The sequence below is a fragment of the Clytia hemisphaerica genome, unplaced genomic scaffold, assembly GCF_902728285.1.
Source record: "Clytia hemisphaerica strain Z4C2 unplaced genomic scaffold, Clytia hemisphaerica genome assembly, whole genome shotgun sequence".
NCBI lineage: Eukaryota > Metazoa > Cnidaria > Hydrozoa > Leptothecata > Clytiidae > Clytia > Clytia hemisphaerica.
In genome coordinates, this window is record NW_027103905.1 from 38,988 (window position 1) to 48,572 (window position 9,585).

Genomic DNA, 9,585 nt, shown 5'->3' on the forward strand with positions numbered 1-9,585 from the left:
ATTTTTCTCAAAACTTTCACCTTCTCCACCTTTCTCAACGATGATGCAAACACAGAAAAACTTTTGGAAACTCTTGGGAAGATGTTGAAAATTTTGTGGGGTTTGAACATAGTGTCCTCCCCCCCCTTTATAAAGGGGGGGGAAACCAATTTTCCAATTTTGAATGGGTGAGGGGGGAAAATGAAAATTTGAATAGTAAAGGGGGGAAAAAAAGAGGGGGGAAAACATCGATAGTTGGCAAACTTGGTGGGGGGAAGTGTGAAGTCACTTCAACTTTTTCTCAGCAACCAAGGTCAGTCCACATGATATCATGTGATTAGATCATGATTGAAAAATTAACCAATTTTCGTTCTATTTTGTCTAGTATTCCTTTTGCAGCAAAATTTTTAGGTTGAAGTTTGAGAAATTTATATCGGTATATGGGGGGAACTGATATTTTCAGAATTTTCTGGGGGGAAAGCAAAAAAGAGGGGGGAAACTAAAAAACGGAAAAGTCATAGGGGGAAAAAAAAGAGGGGGGAGACTAAAAAAAATCAAGAATTTGGTGGGGGGAACAAACCCTGGAGGACACTATGTTGAAGCATTCCAGGTCAATTTACATGCCCTTCTCCCGCCCCTCCTGAAATTTTGTTAAAAACAGCCTTTTTAGCAGAAAAACGCAAGAAAAAGTGCCCTTTTTGCCCTGCCTTTCTAAAATATGGCCTGCATTCGGCATCTTGTTTATGCCCAAGGGAAAAACAGAAGTAAAAAAAGATACCGGGTGTCTCTGAAAAAACTTCCCCCTGTTTGATTCAAAATTACGAAAAAGTGAAAAAATATATTAGCTTGATTTTTTCGAAATCGTTTAGAGGAGGGTTTAACTTAAATTTTGGTATATCAAACTTTAAAATTGCTTCATTAGACCAAAAGTTATGACAAAAAGAGTAAAAAATCTTTTTTCAAAAAGAGCGAAAAAAGACGAAAAAACAGGGTATCAAATCTTTTGTTAGAAAAAAAGACACTCAAACTTTCTCTTCTCCACTCAAATAGACTCGCTAAGCTTTGGAAACTTTGGAAAAATTTTGATAAAAGTTTGTTGTTTGTTTAAACTTCATGCTCCTTAATGAATCCAAAAGGTGCTCTAAATTGGCAATAAAAATCATTAAAAACGAATAATAAAACAAAAAAGATGCACAGAACATCAAAAGTAAAACTTTACTGTCAATAAAGTACAGTGTTTTCTTGTCTAATTTGATACCCTGTTTTTTCGTCTTTTTGCGCTCTTTTTAAAAACAATTTTTTTACTCTTTTTGTGATAACTTTTGATCTAATTAAGCAATTTTAAAGTTTGATATACTAAAATTTAAGTTAAACCCTACTCTAAACGATTTAGAAAAAATCAAGCTAATATCTTTTTTCACTTTTTCGCAATATTGAATCAAACAGGGGGAAGTTTTTTCAGAGACACCCGGTAATAGAGATAAAGAAAACATAAAGAGTGTTTGTTACAAGGAGCAAAACATTGTAATTTATTGTTTTGGTAAAAGAGAAGTCGTTTCTTAAGTACATAAATTGATACCCTTGTTTTTAGCCTGTTTTGACATTTTTTTAAATTGACATTTTAGGTTTTTGAACACTTTTGAACCAATGAAGTAAAATTAAAAAGTAATACACCAAATTCTAAGTTAGGCTTTCCTCTGAATGATTCCGAAACAATCTTTGAAAAACCTTTCTGCTACTGCCTGCAATATCAAATCAAAGAGAGTAACTTATTTCTGGCACACCCGGTATAAGCTACACGCAAAACTTTTTCCTATCTTTGACATCCTTTCCAATGTATGCACTGAACAATAGGAATGATATCAATTAAACCTACCTTAAGTGTATATATGATTGTGGGTATTAAAACTTTGCCTGTACTTCATTTCCGGAAAATTGCTACTGTTTATTTTTTAAATAAATTCTTAATAAAACATTTTATTAAATATGCGTGAAAATTTTTTTTAGGCATAACTAATTTACATCTTTGAGCAAAAATTCAGAAAAAATTAATGATGAAATCTCAAGAAAATATTAAAAAAACAACATTTTTGGCCGGAAAATTCTTTTCAATAAAAAATCAGGCTCCATCACATTCTAGGTATTGTCATTTTGCATCAGAGTTATATGAAGTTTTTCTCAATTTTGCATGACAAGGCTATCATCTTTCATATACTTGTTAACGATTTAATGACTTTTCATTTAGATTCTATCATCTCAAATATTCCCACGAGCACACACAAAATTAATCATTTTATTCCCAAAGCAACAAAACAGCTGTTTGCCTCCAATGATAAGTCAGAATAGAAAAAAGGCATTAAGGATCTCCATATTATTAAATCTGGTAACAGACAAACGAACAGACAAACATGAGTTAATTTATAGGACCTCCAGGTAGGTCCAATAATCAATGTAAACAACATCCCAAATTTCCCAGTCACAGAGAATGATCTTGTCAAAGCGATAAATGAGTTTTCTCAATCTGCAGCTCCTAGCCCTGACGGCTTTCCTGCAATTCTCTTGAAACGATGTAAAGAAGAACTATCCACTCTGCTTTGTATCCTTTTGAAGAAAACCCTGGACAAAGGAATAGTCCTAGACGAACTGAAACAAAGCACAATTAGAATTACACCAATTCACAAAAGGGGTAGCAGATCACTTGCAGTAAACTACTAACCAGTAGCGCTGACATCTCATGTCATAAAAATATTCAGATCACATATATAATCGGGTAGAATTACATAGCTACCAGGACAAAAATGGTGTAGCAGTCATTTCATTAAGACGCAAGTGAAAAAATAATGAACCGTCAATGAACTGTCAAGTATGGTGGGCAATAAGACGCAAGCGATCGCGTATGGTGGGTGAAAAGTCGCTTGTGTCAATTAGGTTTCCATCATAATAAAGTTATCTTTGTTTAAGGGTGATCTCGCAGCTGATAAGCTCAATTGAAAATGAGAAGGTAGATTTTATGATAAAGATATAAGGGAAGAATCTATATGATTACATCAAAAATATTTCTGGGGAGCGTTTTTTCGAAATTGCGCGCATAAAATTTGATTGACGCGAGCAATTTGATAAACATTTCGTCAAATCATTTACGAGAACAATTCATCGATCACGTTTGATTTTATTAGTGGAAAGGTCTGGTGTAGAGATGGAATTTTGCACAGAGGTTCAGGAATCACCAAAAAAATGCCCACCCCAAGGAAGACAGGAACACCCTCAAATCCATAATGGAGAACATGGTACTTTTTTCTATTATTTCTTTGTCACATAAAACACTATTCCTCCAAAACTTTCTTCTTTCTTTGCTTTGTTACCTTTAACAGCTCTACAGTTATCTCTAAAGCTCTAAAACAGCATCTATTTCTAATAACATGAAAACCAGAATTTATGATTCTTCAATGGCAATCAAAACTATAAAGTGCACTTACAAACATCTATTTGTCAGATCTAACAAAATTAATAACTGCACTGTCATCATTGACAATAAAACAAACGATTTTCAGTCAAGAGCCTTGTAAACATTCCAACAACTTCCATCGAAATGATCTATCACAGCTCAGTCTATCATTTTTAGCGCATTCTGAGGATTGAGCCAAGAATGCTCGCAGAACACCCTGCGAGCTCCCGCGCAGGTGAAAAACTTCAATCTATCAATCATTTTCTCAAGCCAAAAGTACGCGAAGCGATTCTAGCTTTATGATACAGCGGATCATCAATGGATAGTATTCAACTATCATTATCCATTTATTTTCATTCCTAGAAGTTTTGAAAAAAAAAGGAAGAATAGAAAAGTTGTATTTTTTACTGCTCTATTCACATACTGAATTTGAAAGATCTTCTATGTGGCGTTTTTTTGCAAACTTCAAAAAACTAATTTTTGTCCCGCCTTTGCAGGACTTTGGCTTAAGTGTAATTTTTGTATGAAGAGTTAGGTCTTTACTGACTGTCATCATTGACTATAAAACAAAGGATTTTCTGTCAAGAGTCTTGTACACATTCTAACAACTTGCAGAGAAATCATCTGTCTAACATTTTTAGCGCAGTCCGAGGATTGGTCCAAGGATTGAGCCAAGAACGTTCGCAAGCTCCCACCCGGGTGAAGAACTCTAATCTGTCATCATTCCCCAAGCAAAGAGTATGCCAAGCGATTCTAGATTTACAATAGTGCTGCGGATCATCAGTGTGTAGCTGGAACCTTGATATTCCAGTATTAGAAAAAGCTATACCTGTTATCTTTTTTCTTTAAAGAATCAACAAGCCATCAACATCGACAAATTACACACATTTCCTTAGAAACTTTTAAAATTATCTGCCATTATGACTTTCTTGAAGCCGTTCCGAAATCAACCAATCGGGTTAGGGTATCAGAATTCCTATGGGAGTTCTTTTCCAAGATATGTAAAATAGCTAAGTTGGTAAGAAAACTTTTCCCGGGGGTTTGAGGAATAAACAGAACTGTTATCATTTGTTTTTTATATAGGTTACAAAGTCCAAATATGCGTTTCCCATAATTTTTGTATGAAGAGTTAAGTCTATACTGTTTAAACACTATTCCTCTGTAAATTGTTTCTCTAATTTCTTTGTTTCTAGAACTTTATTTATGTTTGTCTTATTTCCTTTTTTAAAGTCTAGAAAGATTTATATCCGGACGGTGCCAATCGAACTAATTGAACGGCAAATCAATTGAACATATCAAACCTTATCAAATAATTACCATTTTGATTGTCAAACACAATTGAATCGTAATTAAATATTACCTAGGATTCTCCGTTTGATTGCTTTGGTTATATATGTTCGATTTATAAGTTTGATTGATTCAATAGCATTCTCTTTTTGCATTAATCGCTCTCATCTCTTGTGCTGCTAACCTGATTGGCGACCGTCCAGGCTGGGCTTAAAAAATTGTTGGTTTGCCGTCACCCCACCCTAGATTTTGGAGGTGACAATTTATTAAGTCCAGCCCCACGCTAAAGCTCTAAAGCTTCAGAGGAGCGGGCTATAACAATAGCACTTAAAATCTTTTGGGTTAATCTTATGAACGTTACCGAAATAATTGAACATGATCAAAACTCAATCGAAATTAATTTGAGCCCAATCGAACAAAATAGAATTGGCTGTCCGATTGAGATTTGATTGCGTTTGACAATCTAATAGAAATTATTCAATTGCGTTCAATTACGTTCGATTGGTTGGATCGCAATTACTGTTACTTGGTCTAATATTGACACCCCTCCTCTAATTCCGACACCCTTCTTTAGAGACAGAAATAATATGAAAGCTTGAATTAGTGATTGAAAAAGAATTACTTCTGTCGAACCAATCAAATATAATTGAAATCAATCGAAGTGATTGACCAAATCGATTGAAGCCAATCGAAGTGATTGATCGAAACGATCGAAGTCATTCGAAGATTGACATCTTTTTAAGATTCATTTGGTTCGATTGTACTCGATTGGCTTCGATTGATTCGGTCAATCACTTCGATTGGTTTCAATTATATTCGATTGGTGCGACAATCAAAGTTTTCGATTGACATCCGTCTGGCCTGGGTACTAATAATGACTTATAAATGCTCAAAAACTATTTTTCAAACTCGGGCGCATACTATTAACCTACCATAAAATCTCTTTAGAAAGTTCTAAAAGATTTTTAAAACTACTAAAAAAAACACATCATAATCAATCCATCCAGCATCAACCAACCGATCGAACAATCGAAACCAATCGAAGTGATTGATCGAATAAATCGAATCCAATCGAAGACGATCAAAGATTTACATATTTTTCCCATTTTGATTGAATTCCATTGTTCGATCAATCACTTCGATTGAGTTCGATTGATTCGAACAATCACTTCGATGTACTTCGATTGAATTCGATCAATTAGACTCCAAATCGAATTCGATTGAGTTCGATTGACATCCCTTGGTAATAAATGTTTTTTAATTTTAAGCTTTGAAAAACAATTCATCATTATTTGTTTCAAGCTCATTTAAAAACTAATTTACATGAAATTAAGAGTCTTGTTAAAGCCATCAAAAAGACCAAATTTTCAAATTTCTGGCCCGGATTAGATAAAAAAGCCAGACTCGATCAATCGAACTAATCGAACAGATTTTCTAATCGAACCTAATCGAACGATTAGAGTTCGACTATCAAACTTAAAATCGAACCTAATTGAACATTCACAATTTTTTATAAAACTTGAGTTCGATTAGTTTGATTAGGCAAAAATAGTTTGATTAGTTCATTATTCCAATCTTCACCTCCTTTTGCGAAACTTATCGCCACTTCTTTGCAGCTTTGACCAGGATCCTGCCGACGCACCGGACTGTCCGGTGTATTTGTCCGGTGGCAAAAAGTATCCTTTCGCTACACCGGACGCAATAAGTCTGGTGTTACATGCAGGGAATTTTGGACGCCGGACATTTATGAAACAAAAAATTAAGAAACACCGGACGCACCGGACTGGTCATGTCCGATGTTTTGATTTTCCGGTGGGAAAAAATATCCTTCTTTGACACCGGACATCCGACTTCCTTAAGTCCGGTGTAGAAATTGTCCGGTGGTAAAAAAAATTCTCATTTTGCACCGGACTTTCGCTTGTCCGGTGTTCGTTAAGTCCGTTGCGTCGGCAGGGTCCTCATCTTTCACCTGCTATCTTGCCGAGTCCCGGATATTTTGCTCGCCCGGATATTTAGTAGTTCATCACCCACACGTATATATTGTCCGCACAACTGCCTATCCGCGCCGCGGCCAGCGCTGATGCAATATTAGCACTGATTTCAGAAAATTTTTTAATTCTGATATCGGGAGTAGCCTTACCTATTTTACGATGCAATTTTTCCTTTAAAATCAGACTTTGAATGGTAGTCGAACAAATTAGTTTGTCAAACTAATCAAACCATAATTAGTGATTGAACTTAATCTAACACTCACAATTTTTGAAAAAATCTGGAAGTTCGATTAGTTCAGTTAATTGAACTCTAATCGTTCGATTAGGTTCGATCAGTTCTATTAAAAAATCGGTTCGATTAGTTCGATTGATCGGATCTGGAAAAAGGTAAAATGGCAAACACAACCAACAACTATAAACTCAAAAGGTCCAAAGCTACTCAAAGGTAGGTAAAGGTAACTAAATTATGCAAATCGTTACCATTGTACACCATGTAGAGTTAAAAACACAAGAGTTTTAAGTAATCACAAACATAAGACAGTCAGGGACAGTCGCCTTATTAGGAGACGCCTCCTGATTAGGAGACCCGTCTCCTAATCAGGAGGTTCACGTCTCCTAATCAGGAGACGGGTGTAGTTATCTCGTGAACGAGCAAACTGCGCATGATTTGATTGCTCCCAATGGAAAGAGCACAAAAAATTGATTCCATATGGTGATTTTCAGAAAAATCCACCGGTGGAATCAATCACAATTCTAATAATCCATAAGAACCAATCAGAAGTAAGAATCTGTCTTCCGAACAAAAGCGTCTCAAAAAGAAAAATGGCGGACATGAAATAAATCAAGAGGGGCTTCCTTGTAGTGCTTTATATTAGGATTGTGATCGATTGCACCGAGAAATTTTGATAATTTTTTTAAAACTTTACCAATTCGAGGCTGCTCTTTCCATTAAAACTAGTTTCAAAATGCGCAGAAAAGCCTAAAGCCCTTAAAATTGAGATCAAAGTTTTATGTCTCCTAATTAGGAGACGGGTCTCCTAATCAAGCGACCCCAAGCGACCTACATGTCTCCTAATCAGGAGACGTCTCCTAATCAGGAGGCGTCTCCTAATAAGGCGACTGTCCCTGACTGTAAGACATTTCTAAAAGTCAAAACTTTTATCCAGAAAACACCACCATCTTGGAAAGGATCACCAATCAGTCAATACAGTACGCGCGCGCGGGAAATACTTCTATAATGTGTTGCGCGCATGCGCTGATACGGTGGGTATTTCCCCGTGTGATGGTATTTACCTGTCGACAGCGCGTGCTATTTCACGATGGTCAAATGAACCTTCGCCCCAGGAAGGCAGGTCAGGGCTTGGAAGTCCGGTCATAACATACCCACATTCTCAAAACCTACTTAAACGCCCCAAGCTTCCTTAGAATTCGAAATCAACAATGCTTGCTGGAATGAGTTATCACTCATTTCCAGGCAAGGGGCCCGGGGGGGTACTACCCTTGTCGACCGACGGGGGTGCTCCGCTGACGTTCGAAAAATGGACCCACGTGGGACTCGAAATTTGCGAAAAAAGTGACCCTGAATGGGACTGAAATTCCAAAATTTTCTCAAATTTTCTCCTTTTTCCCCAAATTTTCCAAAAATAGGCACCCTACGGGGGACTGATTTTTCTATTTTGGTGTTTTTGCGACCCTACCTGGGACTCGTGGAGGTCAAAAAAGGTACCCTGACCAGCGGAGCATCCCCGTAACCCATCTTGCCCTAGTACCCCCCCCCCGGGACAAGGGGTAGCTGCGAGCAATTAGGCTGCTAATCATGTTTAAAATTCCTGTCCGAGAGTTATCTCATACGATCTCATATTCTTCTCATTGTTATATAATCTTCAACTCCTTGTAGTTTTTTTTGTTATTCAGAATTTTGGTGTTTTTCTTTCAACGCGGCGACCTCGTCAAATGCTTCTACAATCAGTGCCATAATATATTGCGATTGGAAATTTTGGCTAATTTACTATTTTTCGAAAATTGAAGTTCGAGTAGAGGAATGTAAAGGGATGGAAAAACAGCTCCTTCAGAACAATAGACAAACGGCTCCGTCATATACCAGGTCCTTTGCCCTTAAGGGAGTTTGTTTCGAGCCAATGAATTTCTTTTGTTGTTGCTTTAAAAAAGTTGTATAATTAGCGTGGTATGACGAATTTCTTTTGTTTCAGGTCACATTATGCGTAAACTTTAGGGGCTTATATTTTGGGGAGACCTCTTTTATACCAAAAGATACCTATATTTTCTTGCTCAGAATTTTCTAGCGATTCTAATGATATAACGGCATCATGACCGCATAATTATATTAAAATAAAAGCTAAAATGGACGAAAATAAGAAACCAAATCTGTCTTTGATGAATTTCTATTAAATTTTTTAGAAATAATTTGGTATCATTGTGATGAGAATTTTTCAGACTACAAGTTAGTGTAAAATTTGCTACTGAATACTGAAAGTTTAAAAAGTAATGGATCAAAAACGAAAAACAAAAAACCACTTTTATAAATACAGCATATAGAAACCAGCCCTCTTCGCATGGCGAGCTGTTTTTTCTGAACTTTTTGTAACGACGAAATTAAAGCTAAAAACAAAGGAGTTTTCAATAGACACGATCAGAACACTTCGGGTAATCATGGGGTAATCAGAGAAGCACTTTTTCTATTCCATCCCATTTCTCTGGTTCGAGTGAAAATGTCAATTTCGGGCCTTCAACTTGATTTCAACGATTATATCGATCTGGAAGAGATTTATTGGTTTCTAGGCTATATTTCAAGCCCTACTGGACCATTTTTGAACTTTTGGATCCTCAGATACTAAGTTCGTAAGTCTTAAGTCTAGCGTTAAA